At 39.6% G+C, this 18,305-nt stretch overlaps 1 protein-coding gene across 21 annotated transcripts in view; it reads left to right on the forward strand.

Moving 5' to 3' along the window:
- The window catches only part of SORBS2 (sorbin and SH3 domain containing 2), a 202,388-nt gene that overhangs the window by 24,131 nt on the left and 159,952 nt on the right, over nucleotides 1–18,305 (forward strand). For 18 of the 21 annotated variants that reach the window (XM_012784888.3, XM_076010666.1, XM_076010661.1 and 15 more), the window contains exon 2: nucleotides 8,675–8,814. The gene's annotated coding sequence lies outside the window, so the exon portion shown is untranslated. Of the gene's footprint in view, nucleotides 1–6,718; nucleotides 8,815–18,305 lie in introns of those variants that run through there. The other 3 variants (XM_076010659.1, XM_076010670.1, XM_076010658.1) reach the window with 2 other exon arrangements.

The raw sequence follows: 18,305 nt of genomic DNA on the forward strand, positions 1-18,305 counted from the left end.
TATAATTCTTGTTTTGTTGATAAGAGAACTGACGCACAAGATTAGAGTAGCCTCATACGTTGGAAGCAGTAGAGTCAGATTTTATGGTGGCCGACAGATTCCAGAGCCACGTTCTCAATCATCGTACTCTAGCGTAGTTCTTGGCAGGCATGGATAGAAGGACAAATATTTATACATGAGCTGCCTGTTGTAAAATCGAATATGTTATGATTTACATTCATTTCTTCAATTTATGGTACTTAATCAGGAACCCTGACACAAGAATGCTTACGATAATTTCCATGTTGCATGTGTATCTTTATTTGGTTCTGAAAAATTATTGGCTTCCTAATCCAAGATACCTTCACCTCAATTTTGACCGATAACATTCACCATTTTAAATCACAAGTAAAATTCTTAAAGGCTTTTTTTAATATTCAAAGTCAATACATTATTGGCCTTGAATAATTCTTTCACAGTCGCTTTTTCTGTAACAAGGACAAACTCCACCATTCAATTTAAGATTTTAAAAGCTTCATAAACTACGTTGAAGTGACCCTGTTCCAAAATTTTCTGAACAATGATCTGGCAACTTACACTGAGAACAGGGTAAACAATGGGTTCCTGTTTTGCATTTCCTGTAGATTATTGCTATGTTCTTAGTTCTCTTGATATCACTGAATTTAAATGTTAGTTTTAAAAGAAAGAGCCAACTATTTTACTATATTTAGAGTTGAAAGTATTCAAATGATGCAGTTCCTAGGGGTTCAGGCATGTGGGTGCTATTTTTTATGGCAATTTGCACTCCATTAAGAAATGATAATGGGCCTGAAACTTAGTGCCACAACTGTTGGAAGGGCTGGTTGCTGATGCCCAGAAGTTCTTTCAAAACTCCTGGAGCTATTTTTTAGGTGATATCTTAATGGCAGGCCTAATAGTCTATTGCTATCTTTCCACCAGCGTAATGTAATTAAGTTGTTCTTACATGATTGTGTTAATGTTTGTAGCTTCACGTAACAGATCACCTCAATAGAGCCTTTCATCAGGTGAGAGGTTGGGTTTGCCTCTCACAAGACTCTCAGGGACAGGTGGCCCAAGGTAGGTTCTGCTCATAAAACTACCTTATAAAGATCAGATATGGTGTGCAGGTGGCGTAACTGTCAAGCAACATATAGACAAGTATATAATTCTCTCAACAACATCAGTCAGAAGGGATTTTTATCCAGGACCTCACCCGAGGGATGGATACACCCTGGGAGAGGATCGCATGGTTCCGGCAAAGGTCTGGAGGTGTGCTATATGAGTGCAGATAACTTATTTTATTTCAAATCTATTTTAGAAGATAAATACAAATTAGTAAGATAACAGAATATATTATTAATATATCCTGGGGGGAGGAAACAAGTGACATCTGCCTCTTAAGACAGCTTTTAAGCCGAATATGTAGCTACAAAGCAATATATTTCAGAAAATCATCTTGGTTGGAAACAGTGGCCTCATTGGAATACATGGTTTTTGTTTTACACATAATAAGGAACTTTTTATTTCACAAGTTCTGATAAATATAGAACAAAAAACGTACTCACATGTTTTTTACTACCTAATGCAGAACTTGTCTAATTGCCTGTTCATCCAACGACTGCGTACTGAGCACCCACCGTGTGCCAGGCACACGAACAGCACCTGTGTGTGGAGTACAATGCGAGGGGCAAACAGGAGCAACACGTGCAACTGAGTCTGAACTTGGAGGGAAGGAAGAACGTGATTGTTTAAGGGTTAAAAACAAAAAAATACTTGCGCTGGGCTGGGGGATCAGGCAAGCCCTTCCTGGGGAAGAGACACCTGACGAAGATGGAAGGCTGCACAGCACTTGCTGCTGGGAGGGGAGGGCGTGTGGACCAGGGGTTGCCGTGCCAGGGCCCTGAGCATGGTGCATCCCTGGAGGGGAAGGAAGGCGTGAGAGGCTGGAGCAGCGGAGCCAGGAGGAGGATGGCGGGGATGTGGGTGGAGATGCCGCAAGACACCAGATCGTACAGGCCCTTAAATAAGCCACTTTAAGAAGGCTTATCTTAACAATTTTCATATCGTATTTAGCAACTGTTGCATATGCTCAATTTCAAATGCAATGGAAATGTCAAGAAAAGCTAAGTCATGGTTATATAAACAGCAGAGATACTTTTTAAATACATATGGAGTTCAGGCAGTCAGTTTAAATACAAAGTTTTAACTGAAAAATTGCATTTCAAGAAGGTTTTAAGAAGTCGTTTCCAAGTGATCTCTTGCATTGGATAATAATTCTATAACCTTTTGTCAAGATTTCCACCTCCCTTGGTAAAGTGCAATCCCTGATGGCAAAATATTACGTGTGATGAAAAATCACCTCCTAGAAAACATTTGCTTAACACCAATAACCAGGCGGTAGAAGTCATTGAACTCATAATTTGCCAGCTTTCGAACAGCGACACCAGCAGCTGTAAATGATGGGAGATTGCTGCATGTAATCCAGACAAGCCCAACGGAAGCATAGAATCGAGAGTGAGTGCGGGGCGTGTAGTCCAATTCCTCTGCCTACATTTCAGGAACAAGACTACAGGGCTCGCCTGACTGGTCTGAAGTTGCTCAGCGTCTGGGCTGCAGCTTCCATGCCTGGTGCATTTCAGCCTTGTTCAGAGCGCAGCTTGCTGCAGCTGAGGTTCCCGTACGTGACCCGGCAGGTGCCTGCTAACGCACCATGCTATTAAGCGCCATCATTTTTCTTGCCTCTGCTTCAGTTTGTTAAGCGTGGTTGAAGCGCATGAGCATGAAAAACGTTATTCCTCTTAATAGAGCCTTCTCTTGTATCCAACGTGCCTGTTTTTTCAGTGGCCCACCCCTTCCTTTAATCAGCACTATCTGATTTTTATAGTCTCTACAGTAGGAGAATCTGACTGCCTTTTCAATACATCTTTGTAACTCACGCCATTGTTTCAGACGGTCTTGCTGCCTCTCCCTAAGCACTTAAAATATTTGTCCAGGAGAATGACCCGTTGTTCTCCCGGAATATTAGACAATGCTACTAAACTGACATGGGCCACGAAAGCCTTCAGACATCTATAGTGTGGCTCGCTTTTCAAAGGACCTCAGGGGGAAAAAAACGTACTCTAGAAAACAATCTTCATGGGAAAACTACATTCACTTCCTTCCTACTGAGAGCCTCTCAAATAATAGGAAGTGATGAGGAATCGATTGAGAATTCTGAGTTCTCTTGGGAAAAAAACTTAAACAACACTCAAAGAAACCCTCATAATATTTGTATTCAAAAAAATTACGCACACAAAAGCCCCTGGAAATCACCATAATATATTTTTAAAAAATTACTAAGTTTAGCCACATATGGAATCTGTAGTTTTTCAAATATAATTTGATTATTTAACCACCATGTGTGTAGCACTTACAAAGGACCAAAATTTTCTGTTTCTTTCAAATAACAATTTTCATCCTCACAACAACCCAATGAGATAGGTTCCCTTATGGAGGAGGAAACTGAGGCAGAGGGAAGCTAAGTGGCAGGACCAGGAGTCAAACCCAGGCACCCTGACTTCAGACTTTCTGCTTTAAGCATTTGGCACTTTAAAAAGTTCTCTGAAACAACCAACCAAGAAAGTGAGAAGTAAAGCTACAGATGGCGTCTGCGTGCGGAATTGGAAGTTCCAAATATTACCAATGTGAGCCCAGATTCCTACAGTGAGGATTTTATTTTGGTGACGCTGTCTGAAACACACAAACTCTGGTGCCACCTGAAAAAATGAAGAGTCATTTGGCAAACTGATGAAGTTATTTGGACGAACTCTTAAAATTGGTGTGCTCACTGATTTAAGGGAGGAACAGAGGTATAGTGAATAGCAGAAGGCTTCTCTCCTCCAAAATATGAATATTTCCCACTTGTTCTGACAACTGGGGAGTTATTGGGATTAAAAACATCTTTTCTTGGGTATAGATAACCTCTAGGGTGGTTTGGTCTGTGTCAACAATCCTTAATGTATATGGTTTTAATTGGACCAACACTCGACTTAAAACTGTCTCTGTTTTTACTGTGTGTTAGCGAGAGAGAGAGAAGGAAATGGACAACTAATCTGACTTTCAACACTTTCATCCATCTTGTTCCCTCCTCATCTCTATCTGAAAGATTATTTCTGCTCTGGCCTCTGAAACCAAGCCTGTCATTATATAGAGTTTAAGAAACTCAGTTAATGTGGCTCTTCGGCCTGTTCTTGATTACACCAAGGTTCTTGTAACTAAATCCTCATCGTACCCCTCTGAGCCTGTGTTTCTGCCCAGGTAACTTGCCTAGTGCTCTGGTTCCTCCGAGACCAAGGCTGTGCTTTGCATTACCTGGTCTTCCTTTGACTCCACACCTAGACAGCGAGGACTTCCGCCAGATATGCAAAGGCAGGGAGGTTTCCTGCCTGGATCCCCCACAGACTACATCACCCACTCATGGGCCCTTGATGTGTGATTTCTCCTGTCTTCACCCACGACAGATCCTGTCCTCCCAAACCTGACAACCCTCAGGCATCCTCCCCTCACTAGAAGGAGTGTCTGGTTTCTAGATCCTGGTCCTTCCACATCCGTCTGATGGGGCCCCACTGCCCCTCAAACTCTGAGTTTTTGCTTTAACATAAGAGTTATCTGGAGTGCTGTTTAGATATGCAGATGCCTGGGTCTCATCCAGATTGACCAAATCAAACTCTCTAGGGCTGGGTCCAGGGTACTGGTATTTTTTTAAAGTTTGCCAGGTAAGTCTCTTATGGACCTACAAATAATAGACACAACTTCATATCAATTTCTCTCAAATTTCAATATGCAGGCACATAGCCTGGGGATGTTGTTAAGATCCCAAGTGATGACATTAACATTGGTCCATGGACCACTTTTTAAGTACCAAGGCTCAAGGCCAGCAATTCTCAAATTTTGTCAAGAATCACCCGGGAACTTATTAGAGATGCAAAATTTCAGGCCCTTCCCAGATCTACTGAATCAGAAACTCTGAGGGTGGCAATCTGTGTTTTTATAAAAGTTCCAGGTGACAGATGCTCACTACAGTTTGTGAGCCATTGGCTTAGATGGCTCTGCCCAATAGAAGCATGATGCAAGCCAATGTGTAACTTTAACTTTGCCTGTAATCATGTTTTAAAAACTAAAAGGAAATAGGTAAAATCAATTTTAACAAAATATCTTATTTAACCCAATATGTCCAAAACTACCATCATTACAACATTTGATTGATATAAAAAATTGGTGCCATAATTTGCATTCTTTTTTATATTAAGTCTTGGAAATCCAGTGTGCATTTTACACTTACATGACATTTCAATTCTGACTAGCCATGTTTTAGGAACTCAGTAGCAACAGGTAACTAGCATATGGGAAAGCAAAGCTTTAGACTTACAGCTGTGATAAAAGTATTAACTTTAATCAAAGGCTTGCTGTGCGCCAGACATTACTCAGTTAAGCATTTCATGTACATTATTCAAATGCGCCCTCACACAGCTCCGGACTGGTACTGCTATCATCCCCATTTTATACAGGGGTGGGGTTCTGCCAAAGCCCTTTTTCGCGTTTCATCAATACAAGAAATCCACTTCAATATAAGCACATCCCAGTTTTTTAAATAAACTTATTTGTAAAAGAAAGAACGAATAAAAGATATGAATAAAATCGTTAACATTAGTACAATGAGTACAATTTTTAAGACATCAGTAGCAGGTAAGATAAAAGTCATACTAGTTGGGTAAGTAGGAAAGGAGAACTTTCTGCCCTCTCACCTTCTACAATATGCCTCAAGTTGGATTTGTACTCTTCCAAGCCATCAAATCTGTTGACAGGTGCTTAGTGACAGGCTATGTGGACAGTTGGGATCCTTGGGGAACAAGGGGGACCTTGCTTTGCCACAGAGTGGGATAGGTGTCATCCTAAGTGAACGCAGCTAGCAGGGTCGTGACCTATTCATTCCAGAGCAGAGTTTGCTGTAACGTGACTCCGACAGGTACAAGTGGGGCTCTGGACTTCCCCGAGGATTGAGGCAGCAAGCAAGCAGTTCGGAATTTAAAAGTAATGGTTGACTTAGTAGTCAAAGAATTCATCTTTGTTTGTTTCATTAATGCTCATAGTTTCTCAAGGAAGGACAATTTTGAAATGTATCTTCCAATTTTTGTTATAAACCATTATAAGGAAGAAAAAGTAAAAACAATTTAAAAAATATGTGTTTATCTGAGGCTAGGCTTCCAATTTTTGCCAGTAGAGTGACCATTCAACATTGTGGCCAAGCAAAACAAATACCCTGTTTTAAATGGGCAGGTATTTAAGACATATTAAAATGTGACCATTTAAAACAAATGAACAGAAAAATGCATATCTAAAGTGATTTTTTTAAGCCTGATATATATTTTTTAAACGAAGTTAACCTTATTTTAAAAATTCTGATTAGATATTTCAAACTTAAGTTGTGATTCTTTTTTTAAATCAAAATATAGTTTTAACACAAAACTCTATGGAGGCCGGGTGTGGTGGCTCACGCCTGTAATCCTAGCACTCTGGGAGGCCGAGGCGGGAGGATTGCTCAAGGTCAGGAGTTCGAAACCAGCCTGAGCAAGAGTGAGACCCCGTCTCTAATAAAAATAGAAAGAAATTAATTGGCCAACTAAAAATATATAGAAAAAAATTAGCTGGGCATGGTGATGCATGCTTGTAGTCCCAGCTACTAGGGAGGCTGAGGCAGGAGGATTGCTTGAGCCCAGGGAGTTTGAGGTTGCTGTGAGTTAGACTGACACCATAGCACTCTATCTTGGACAACAGAGCGAGACTCTGTCTCAAAAAACAAACAAACAAAAACTCTATTGAGCTGAAGGATTTCACTATTTTAACATAGTACTTGTAACCCTTTTTTTACATGATGCATAATCCTTAACATTTCCTATAATCAATTCCAGTGTCTTTCTTTAATTGCAAAGAAAGAATTGGATTTGATGGAGCATCTGGCACAACGTCATATTAATTATAAAATATATCAAGGCAATCTTTTAATATTGGATTAAGATTGGAGACTCTTGTTTCTCCTCCTGATGTATAAAGCCTCTCCACAGCCCTTTCTGGCTGCTTAAGCATTCTTTTTGTTAGAGGGAGTAGGAAGTTGAAAAGAAACAAAGATCTCATCTACATGGAATAAAGGCTTTTATGAAAATACTTGAGTGCTTTCTTGGTAGGAAGTAAGTAATTTTCCTTCTTGGTGGTGTGGAAGGCATAATGGCCTCATGGAAGCCGGAAGTTGGTCTGAGGACGAGAGTGTCTTCCTTCAGTCCTAGTAGGAAGAGATCTCAGCCTCACACTGCTAGGATCTGATTAGTCTCATCATGTGAAAAAAGGCTGGAAAATGTAACACATCCATTTTTATTTGTTCTTGCTGTGTTCGTGTGCCATAAAGAAGGCAAGATGCTGATTATTCTGCTCCTGCTGTATTATCAGAGAGCCTCGCTCATCGCAGGCTCAGAAGTGCTTGTCACATAAATATTTGCTGAATGAATGAATGAATACAGCTTCTAGCTCTTAATTTTTACTTCTAGAAACAAAATGAAAGTTCATGGCCCGTGATGGTGGCTCACGCCTGTAATCCTAGCGCTCTGGGAGGCCGAGGCGTGAGGCTTGCTTGAGCTCAGGAGTTTGAGACCAGCCTGAGCAAGAGTGAGCCCCATGTCTATTGAAAAGAAAGGAAAAATAAAAAACCAGGCTGGGCATGGTCCTGCTGGTGTGCTCCTGTGGTCCCAGCTACCCGGGAGGCTGAGGCAGAAGGATGGCTTGAACGCAAGAGTTGGAGGTTGCAGTGAGCTACAATGACACCACTGCACTCTACCCAGGGCGACAGAGTGAGACTCTGTCTCAACAAAAGCAAACAACCTCACAATCCCCCACCCCTTCAAAAATAAAATAATAAAGTGAAAAAACAGAAGAAATGCTCATAGTTTTCCAGTCATTGCTGGTGACCCAATATGAATTATTTCTTCGTTGGCCTGTGGAGTCAGAAGCAGGGGTCAGTCTCTGTCTGCATCATGTCACACTGAATGGCCCAGTCTCTGCTACCAGATAAGAAATGTCAACGCCTTAACCAGAAGCTTTCAAAAATAGCCTAGTTGATGAAACTGGAAATTTAGGTGCGTGCTAGAAAGAAACCATTTGTCTTCGGTCTTAAGAAGAATTAAGCTGGCAATGAATATTCCTACCAGAGAGATCGAAAATATTTTTTTAAGACCCACATAAGTAAGCAAGCAAATATCAGAGAAGTCTTCCTTCTCCATAAAGCATAAACAGAACATTTTGTTTGCAATGAATCAGGTAAATCGTTTTGAAAATTTGAGCATTATGGCAAGGCACTGTGTTTCTTTAAGATTCCAGTCAAGTTGTGGTTTGTTTTGTTTTCTATGGTGCTGGCAGTTTTCCCCCAAATTTAAATGAATATTTGCACAATGAACCAAGTTGTTGTGGGTTTCCTGGTTGGTGTGGGGGGTGGCGACTCGGGGCAAGGCATTTTCATCTCTTTGCAGACAACCCCGGCTGCTGTTAATGCTGAAAATAGCTCAAATGCTCTCAGCACAGTAGCACCACCCAGCAGCTGGGATTCTTTCCCTCTCTTATTTGCCTTCTCTCTTGCCTTTTTTCCCTTCAGACACTTGGATTGGACTTAATCTTAAACCTTTGGAGTTCAAGACCTTTTAAAAAGGGCTAAATAAACAATCTCTGCATGTAAAAGGCCACTGACTCCTACTTCCTCTGTTTAGAGCAACTGTTGAACTCAGCTGCCTGTAGGTAAGATTTTTTTTCTTCTGGAATTATTCTGTTTTCTGATATGTTCATGACTCATGTGTTTAATTTATTTATAGCGAAAATTAAGAGGGGCCGTGAATGACCGCCAGGTAAATATTGTGTTCCAGAACACGGCAGGAGCATCTGTGCATTTTTGTGGCTGTGATTTTAAACTCTGCCTAAAGCTGTCTGTAATAGTGACCTGAAGTACAGTCTGGACTTTGACTGAGCCCCGAATCAGAACTCTAATTAAGTCCCATTGCCAGGGCAATGCAAGGGCCTTCCAGACGTCGTAATTTTGTTGTTTAGACTGCTTTCTTATTTTTAACTTTCCCAGGGCATTTTTTCAAAAAAGATGTAAAAGATGTAACCACCTGAGCAAAGAGCATATATTGATAATTTTTCTGTAAGGATGACAAATAGCTATACCATGTTATGTTCTCCTTTCATCATTGTTTTGTTAATTGCTAGTTTGGAATTAGAATGGTTGGTTGGGAGGGGTGTTTCTTTGCTTTGTTGTTGTGGTGGTTGTTGTTTTGTATGTTCCTAGTACATTTTTGGGGACTCAATTTTGAGAATTCCTTACTAAACTGGATGTCTTTGGCTAGGTACATTTGCTGGCAGGTTTCTGTAATGTGACAATCTAATATTTTGGTTAGGTTCCTGTGCCTCCCCCACCCCCTTATGCTTGCACTTGACATTTTGCAAAGTACTTTGATCTGTGGACTTGAACTTCAAACACACCATTTACTTTGATTGTGGGTATTTACTATGTTCAGTAAAAAATCTTTTTTTTTTCTTTTTTGGTTTGATGCTTCGATAGCATTTCCTTTAAATAATTTATTGGTTTTCCTCACTGATATGTCTTAGATTTTACTTCTATAAAGCCAACTGAAAGAAAAGGGTTCTCTGGCAAGGTTCTCCCCCACATAGACTTCCCGACAATTCATGGCTCCCCTGGGCAGATGTCTAACAGCCAGTAGCAAATGACAGTACACAGAGTCCCTCCTGAGGGCCCCTCGTCCTCAGAGTCACCATGTACCTTGGGGCCTTGCTGGTGCTTTTTTAACATTGACAATTGAAATGCTTGGAGTTAAAAGATTCTTTTTTTCAAAGAAGTTTATCAGCACATAGACCACATGTCAAAAGTAAACATGCATTTTAAAGACATAGTGATCTTCTGAGTATCGAGAGAGAGAGAAAGAGAAAGAGAGAGACAGAAGAAGAAAGGAAGAAAAAGAAACTTACAAACAAAAACAAAAAAACCTCAGTAGCTAAAATCTTTTATACTAGTGAACCTTCTGTGTGAGGGATAATGGATTTTTTTTAATGTATTTCCTAAAATGGGCAAAATGGAGCACTTACTAGCCAATCAACTTTTCAATGCTTCCCTTATTTTAAAGGAAGTGCACATGTGCATTATAGTTGTTTGTTACACTTTCTTTCCCATCCCAAGCACACGGTATTTTCTAAGTCCTCAGCCAGAGGCAGAGTTTGATGTTCCCTGGCAAACTGTCCCTGCATGTTCTGTTGAAGGTTAGGAATAGAATGAGCCTAATCCTGTCAGGAGACTGTTTATGTCCCTGTGAAGGACAGTGGCTCCTCAGAGCTGACGCCATAGTCTGCTCCTTGTTGACTGCACCTCACTTCTGTTGAGGCAAGTGCCTTCAGGACAAGTTTGCGAAGGGATGGAGCTATGGAAAATGCCCTGGGGGAGGTCCCCCTGGATTGGGAGCAGGTGCGATGGGTTCTCTAGAATTTGGATTAATGGTAGGGAAACCTACTATTCAACCTAGAGATGCTCAGTTTAGTTTTTTTATTTCCCAAACCTGGACATTTAATTACTACTTTTCCCCTTCAAATCTTCGTTATAAGGAGTATATGAATCATCGCATTTCTGCCTATAGTCAACATTTTAAATCTTCTAGTTATTTTGAACCTGGGACTTTTGGGGGTCCAGAATACTGCCCCCCTCAGTACTGGGAAGCCTTGGACTAGAGATGCTGAGTGCAGATGTATTGCTAAAGGCAGAGCAAGCTCAGTTGCAAAATTAAATGGCACCAGGATGAAACTGAGTAGGAAGATGTTAGAGGACCATTCCATTCCCAAGCAAGCCATTTTTTCCCTGTTTTTCCCCCCTCTGTCTGTTTCTCTGTGCCCCTTAATTTTACTTTGAAACTTTGGATTGTTTGAATGTGAAACTCAAGGTGAAATCTAGCCAAAGCCACTGAGTTTCACACAGGTTCCACATGAAAGAAGTATTCTACCCAGCCTTGCTCGAAACTTGGCCCATGCTCACCAAAAGTTGCATGAATGTCAGTGAGCTTGGATTTGAAACATAATCCAAAGCCAGGTGACTTCTGGTGACTTTGAGGCTTATAGAATCTGCCAAATAAGGACAGTCCTTATTTCTATGTCTTCTACTGTAATTTCATATGTACACATCTCTCTCTCTCTCTCATTTTTAAATAAACTCTCATTTGTTTCATGATATTTTAGAGCCAGGTTCAATCCTAATATGAATTTTTACAGCTGTGGTATTTAAGCAATTGGCAAATAGAAGCCTGCATTTTAAATTCCAGCACAGTCTGACCCACAGTGGTGTGAACATGTTGGTATAATTCGGCCGGAGGAAGGAAGTCTCAGGAGAGCCATGGAATGTCTTTCTTTGCTTAAATATACCTCTGTGCTCGTGAGGAACAAACAGTAACATTCTGTCCAGGTCTATCTGCTTGACAGTATGCCTTTTGTTCACTTTCCAAAGGTGGTGTCAAATATATTGGTGGAAAAATAATAAACTTCCACATATTTTTTTTTTCGCCTGTTCAACTGATACACTCCTAGGGAACATTGTAAGCTTTGAAAAGTTCAGTACTACTACTTGTAATGTAATGTATACCCAGGATAAAGGAGTACTCAGTAGAGTCAATTTGCCTCAGAAAAGCTTGGCATCCTAGAGCTTATGTGGGTGTTAACAGTGTAATGGGGCCTGGATGTGAAGAGGAGTGTGTGTGTGTGTGTGTGTGTGTGTGTGTCTGTGTCTGTGTTGAGTGGGGATAGCAGCCAGTAGAGAGGAAGAAGGGATCTGTAAGCTTTGTTTAGCAAATCTGTCACATAAAAACAAAAATAATCAAGCCCAAGATCTGAAAACATTTTCTTTTGTAGATCATATAAATTTGTGTTGGCTGAACATTGACATTTTTTGGTATTATTTTTCTCATTAAAGACACCGAGCATTAGGATTCCAGACATAGTAAATAATCTCCAATGAAAATATGACCAATTGGAAGACCTAAATAGTTGTCGATGGACTCCCATGAGTCAGCCTCAGAAAGATCTTTCATGATTCTAGGGCCTTTATAAGATGCTGAGCCACTCAGGAAACTAAGATTCCACTTGTCGTTTCCTTAGTTGGAAGATTTCTGAACTCGTTTGAAGAATTTTTATAAAAATGGATTTGTGACCTCGCTAAAGATTTATTTAGGCTGAATTTAGTGAGATTTCTAGGTATAGATTCATTATAAAATTAAATCACCATCAATTTTCGTCTTAGAAATTTTATAGTCTATTTTCTACTTAATAAAATATACTTTCATGAAAGATACAGTTTGTGTTTTAGCAGGTGACATGCAGTTTATCCAATCCTAGGTGAGGCATTTGGAAAGCTAGCAATGACAAGACTTGGAGGTGCTACAGGAAGGAGCTGCATCTTAGCACTGGCTTTGCTAGTTAGTGTGCAGCATTGATCAGCGTGTCTGATTTTGATGTCCCCAAACTAGTACAATGGGCAAACGGAAGTAAGGTTCTCACATGGAGGTTCTGGAGAAAATAAGGGGAAAAACAATGCAAAACTATTCTAGAAGGAGGTTCTCACTAAACACATCAAGGTATAAGGAGTTCAGTCATTTTAAAACATTCACCATCCATAATAAAATAGAAAAGGGGAAAGGGTAAAAATGCCAGGTTGAAAATAGACACCAAACTTGAGCACATGCAAGTGTTTCTCTAAATTATATTTAAAAAAAGAAAAAAACCTTATTTCAAGAATGATCTCATTTTTTCATTTAAGAATGCAAAAATCAGTGCCTTAAAAATCTTTTTGTGCTTAATTTACGGTCAGAAAAATGGAGTCTACATAGTATTTATTCATTCCTCAAGAATATATTATTACAGCCTATACATAATGCATTTATTTTCTTTAAGAAAAAAATTAGTAACAGTTTGACCAGGACAGGATGACATAAACCAGAGTCCCTCCTTGATAGACGAAAGAGAAGCAGATAAACAGTCGTTTCTAGAAAAATCATCATTCTCCAACTAAATTTGTGTTTGTTACTTAACTATTCTGTTTTTCTCTGAAACAAGAAGTATTACAGGCTAAGCGTTTCTAATCTGACGTCCAAAATGCTCCAAAATTCAAAACTTTTTTTTTTTTTTTTGAGACAGAGTCTTACTTTGTTGCCCTGGCTAGAGTACCATGGCATCAGTCTAGCTCACAGCAACCTCAAACTTCTGGGCTCAAGAGATCTTCCTGCCTCAGCCTCTCGAGTAGCTGGGACTACAGGCATGCACCACCATGCCTGGCTAATATTTTCTATACATGTTTTTAGTTGGCCAATTAATTTCTTTCTATCTTTAGTAAAAATGGGGTCTCGCTCTTACTCAGGCTGCTTTCGAACTCTTGACCTTGAGCAATCCTCCCTCCTTGGCCTCCCAGAGAGCTAGGATTATAGGCATGAGCCACTGCGCCCAGCCCAAAATTCCAAACTTTTTGAGAGCCAGCATGACACCACGAGTAGACGATGAAGATGACATTATTAACACTGCAGAAAAAGTGCCCATAGACGACATGGTGAAAGCCTGGGATGGGCTCATTGAAGGGCTAGAGCAGCAGTGCGCATTCATAACGGAACCAGACACCGTGTCAGTTTATAACATCACAGCGCGCCTCCTTCACCGCTGTCAATGGGGCAGGCGACTGGAGGAAACGCAGTAAGAAGCCACCCAGCAACGTGCCTCCTCATCCCCAGGGGACCCACCTCCTGGGCCCTCACCTGCTTCTGATGTTTCCTCTCACCTGAAAAGATAAAATACAGTGTACAGTAACCCTTTAATGAAAAAAAAAGCATCGTAGGAGGCGGCGGAAAGCTGCTGTTGTCTGTTGTCGCTGTTGTCTGACAGCTGGTGCAGGCGTTCTGGGGCTGCCACTGGGCTGCTTAGTTTCCCTGAACACGTTATGTTTTCACCATATTAATGGTATGTTATATTTTTACTGTTAGGTACTTCTGTGTGAATAAGTGTAAGGAGATGATTGCTCATCAGTAGTGTATAAATTCGGAGTCGGGAATGATGGTGATGCCAAACAGCCAGGTTGTCTACAGGGTGGCTGAGACAGGGGCACCTTTGCTTTCTGGTGGTTGATTGTACACACACTTCATTCCATGCACAAAATTATTTCCTGTATTGTATAAAATTACCTCCAAGCTATGTGCACAAGGTATATTTATGAAACATAAATGACTTTCGTGTTTAGACTTGGGTCCCATCCCCAAGGTATCAGAGAATGTCTAGATGTGATAAGAATGCCCCTTATCACATTGTTTTGGGTTTTCATTTATTTATTAGAGACAAAAGTCTCACAATTAGGTTCATATGTTAGTCATGTTGCTGAGCAATGTTCAAGATGATGAGAGAGATGAAATGCTGGCCAGTCCCTGTTAAGGAGCTGTAATTGAGAAGAAGGGGACAAAGATGAGAGTGGTAGAAATGAGATGAAGAGACCAACTGTGCAGAGACAGCGGCATCAAGGCAGGTCCTTACTGCCCTCTTTCACTACACTCTAGCCTGGAAAGTAAAACTCTACCTGCAAAATCATTGCACCGATAATTTTATTTACTGTTCTGTAATATCAGAGATAAAAAGTTGTATTAATTTTTATTGTTTCACCAAATGCACAGCTCTTTCATTTTCCTCAGTCATCTACTCTTGTATAGGTAGGCATTACCTATACGACAATGGTTAGGCATTGGTAGGCATTACCAACAATAGGTAGGCATTACCTCCACTGCTGTGGAGATGTGGGTGGCAATGCAGGCATTATGTTCCCACTGTCCAGGTGAGGACACAGGCACCCAGGTAAGTTGTTGTGCCATCTGTTCTGCACTGATAGTTAATAGCAATGGGGAGATCAGCTCTCAGGTCAAATCTTTCCAAGTGTGCCATTGTACTCAGCTATAAAACACAAAGCCATCAAACGATAACAAGAGAACAGTTAGTCCCAGCAATGAAAGCGACATTTCCAAACCATAACAAGTTTTGACTTTCTATACTTCTTCACTGAGAGAAAAACAGGCAAAAGAGGAGTGAGGATTACAGAGAAACACAGGAATGTGCCAGTGGTATAATGAACCAAAGGTTAGGAAGCAGCTGATCGAAACAACCTGTCAGTATAGCAAAAAGATTCAGGTTAGTAACGTGACACAGTTTAAAATAAAATAATGTACTTTCTTATTAAAGGCCAATTCAATATTAGAAAGGGTAGAATAGAAGTATTCATCTCTTCTTCCAAAGATAAATTTGGGCCTGAAAAAAAAAAAGAGATTGAATTTAGCTTACTAGAAAAACACATGTACAGAATGTGTTTTTAAAGCATTGCATTTTGGTTATTTGACCTGGTGAATGTGCTGGTCCAAGTACAACTCTGAATTGATTTAATTCTGGTGAAACCATGATTCTTGACGTGCACTCGGCTTAGTGGTACTTCCTTTGTTCAACTTTGCAAACCTAAGAAATTTGGTTGGTTTTGACTTTAGCTCCAAGTCGTATCCAGAGGTTTTTGTGTTTGTTTGAACTGATCTTTGAAATATTTCAAAACTGTGCAACAGTCAAGTTTTAGAACAAACTCTTATTTTTAAAGGCACCCAAGAATGTTTAAGAAGTGATATATGGATACATTTCATGTGAATTCAATGAACATACAATCAAATATAATTTCTAAATTTAGTTTTGATCTATAGATCAAAACTATTTTCTATTCCACATTATCTTTTTTTTTTTTTTTTTTTTTGAGACAGAGTCTCACTTTGTTGTCCAGGCTAGAGTGAGTGCCGTGGCGTCAGCCTAGCTCACAGCAACCCCAAACTCCTGGGCTCGAGCGATCCTTCTGCCTCAGCCTCCCGGGTAGCTGGGACTACAGGCATGCGCCACCATGCCCGGCTAATTTTATATATATATATCAGTTGGCCAATTAATTTCTTTCTATTTATAGTAGAGACGGGGTCTCGCTCTTGCTCAGGCTGGTTTTGAACTCCTGACCTTGAGCAATCCGCCCGCCTCGGCCTCCCAAGAGCTAGGATTACAGGCGTGAGCCACAGCGCCTGGCCTGACATTATCTTTTTTACTATGAAGGTATTCACTTTTAAAAAAAAATATGGCTAAAGACCAGGGTTAAGAACGGGAAACTTTCAAAAAAAAATATGGCTATCTAAATGTGCAGTTGGATTAGAAACCACAACCTTGTGGTCCCCACAGAGGCCAGTGTTGGAAAATATGGCCTGGCAACTGGTTGACCTTCAGCCTGTAGTGAAGGATTCAGTGGGGAAGAGTTGGAGATAAAGATGGAAAGTTAGTGCTGATTCAAGAAGGGTGTTAAATGTCAAACTAAGAGATCCAGCCCCCATTCTGAAATACCAAGTGGTTTTTGCCCCTGACCATGCCCGGCAGTAAAACACTAACTTTTGGAAGAAGTAAGTAGTTTACAGAGTTTCACCTCTTAGTAGCAGAGTTTAAGTAAGAAATTAAGTTGTATTTCTGATATAAAATTAAATCATCAAAATTGTCTTCTTATATCTACTATGATTATTTTTACTCAAGGCAGAATAAGACCCAAATTAGAGATAACCAAGTTTCTAAACTTTATGTTAATATCATAGAAGATTGTGGCTTATGATGAGAAACTAATAAAGCCAAGTAAAAGAATGAAAAATTGTGTGGAAAGTAAATTCAGAAGTAGATGGTTTTTTTGTGAAAAGAATAATGAAAATTACTTTTTGTAAAAAAACAAATTTTGATGATGGCTACTTGTATTCATATATATTTCATTTTATTTTGTGTTTGAGCAACTTTGCTTTAAAAATTAATGGACAAGGCCGGGTGCGGTGGCTCACCCCTGTAATCCTAGCACTCTGGTAGGCCGAGGCGGGAGGATCGATCAAGGTCAGGAGTTCGAAACCAGCCTGAGTAAGAATGAGACCCCATCTCTACTAAAAGTAGACAGAAATGAATTGGCCAACTAAAAGTATATAGAAAAAATTATCTGGGCATGGTGGTGCATGTCTGTAGTCCCAGCTACTAGGGAGGCTGAGGCAGGAGGATTGCTTGAGCCTAGGAGTTTGAGGTTGCTGTGAGCTAGGCTGATGTACTCTAGCCAGGGCAACAGAGTGAGACTCTATCTCAAAAAAAAAAAAAAAATTAATGGACATATTTCATGTTCGAACTTAGAATTGGAACACGTATTCTCTTTGTCTCGTGTGTTGAGATCCATCTCTTAATAACCACAGCTTGTAAAAACTTGTCTGAAAACAAAGTGATAATTTTTTATGCTAAGGTGAGAAAACTCAATTGCAGTGAGATTTTTATCCTTCTTACAATATTTTATTTATTTTGGATATTGAAATTAAAAAGCATTAAAAATTACATATCATTTGTGTCCATATCATAATTTTATATATTCACATATATCCTTTTTCTAATCAATATTCTGAAAGACTAAATGAGAGCATGTATGTAAAAAACATTTGGCAGAAGACCATTTGGTACATTTAACATTCATCTGTGCTTATTAATTTAAGAATGATCTTACATACAAATCAGAAAAGAAGGAAATTTGGAATTTACTTGTAAAACCAAATAGTGTTTTCAGTGACCACCGATAACTACTTTTAATGCCTTAAGCAATTTCAGATTCATTGAATGAAATATTATCATAGATGTCTTTTTATATTGCTTTGATCGCTGATTTTGTAAAGATTTCTTTCACCATTGTCTATGAATCATATGAGGTTGGTGATTTAAGACTTTACACTCTGACTATAGACCAATCTCAATGCAGAAAAAAATTGATAAAATCCACAACAGCTTTTCAAGATAAAAACTCACAACCAGACAAAGAAATGAATTAATTACTTTAACCTTAATAGGAGTATTTATTAAAAACCTACATTATAATAGTATAAAGAAATATACAGACTGATAAACATCAAATTCAGATACTTGTTACCTCTGGAGGTAGGAAGGAGATTTCAATTAGAGGAGCATATAACAAGCTTTAATTGAATTCATAATATCATATTTTAAGATGAAGTGTGGGTACATAGACATTTGTTATATTATTCTGCTTCCTTTTATCTTTAGAATGTCTGAATAAAGACCTGCATTAAAAAGTCTTTTCTCTCTACCTCCCATGTCTTAAATTTAAGATATGAGCTAGATATTTA

This window comes from Microcebus murinus, chromosome 15 (genome assembly GCF_040939455.1).
Source record: "Microcebus murinus isolate Inina chromosome 15, M.murinus_Inina_mat1.0, whole genome shotgun sequence".
In the NCBI taxonomy this organism is placed as follows: domain Eukaryota; kingdom Metazoa; phylum Chordata; class Mammalia; order Primates; family Cheirogaleidae; genus Microcebus; species Microcebus murinus.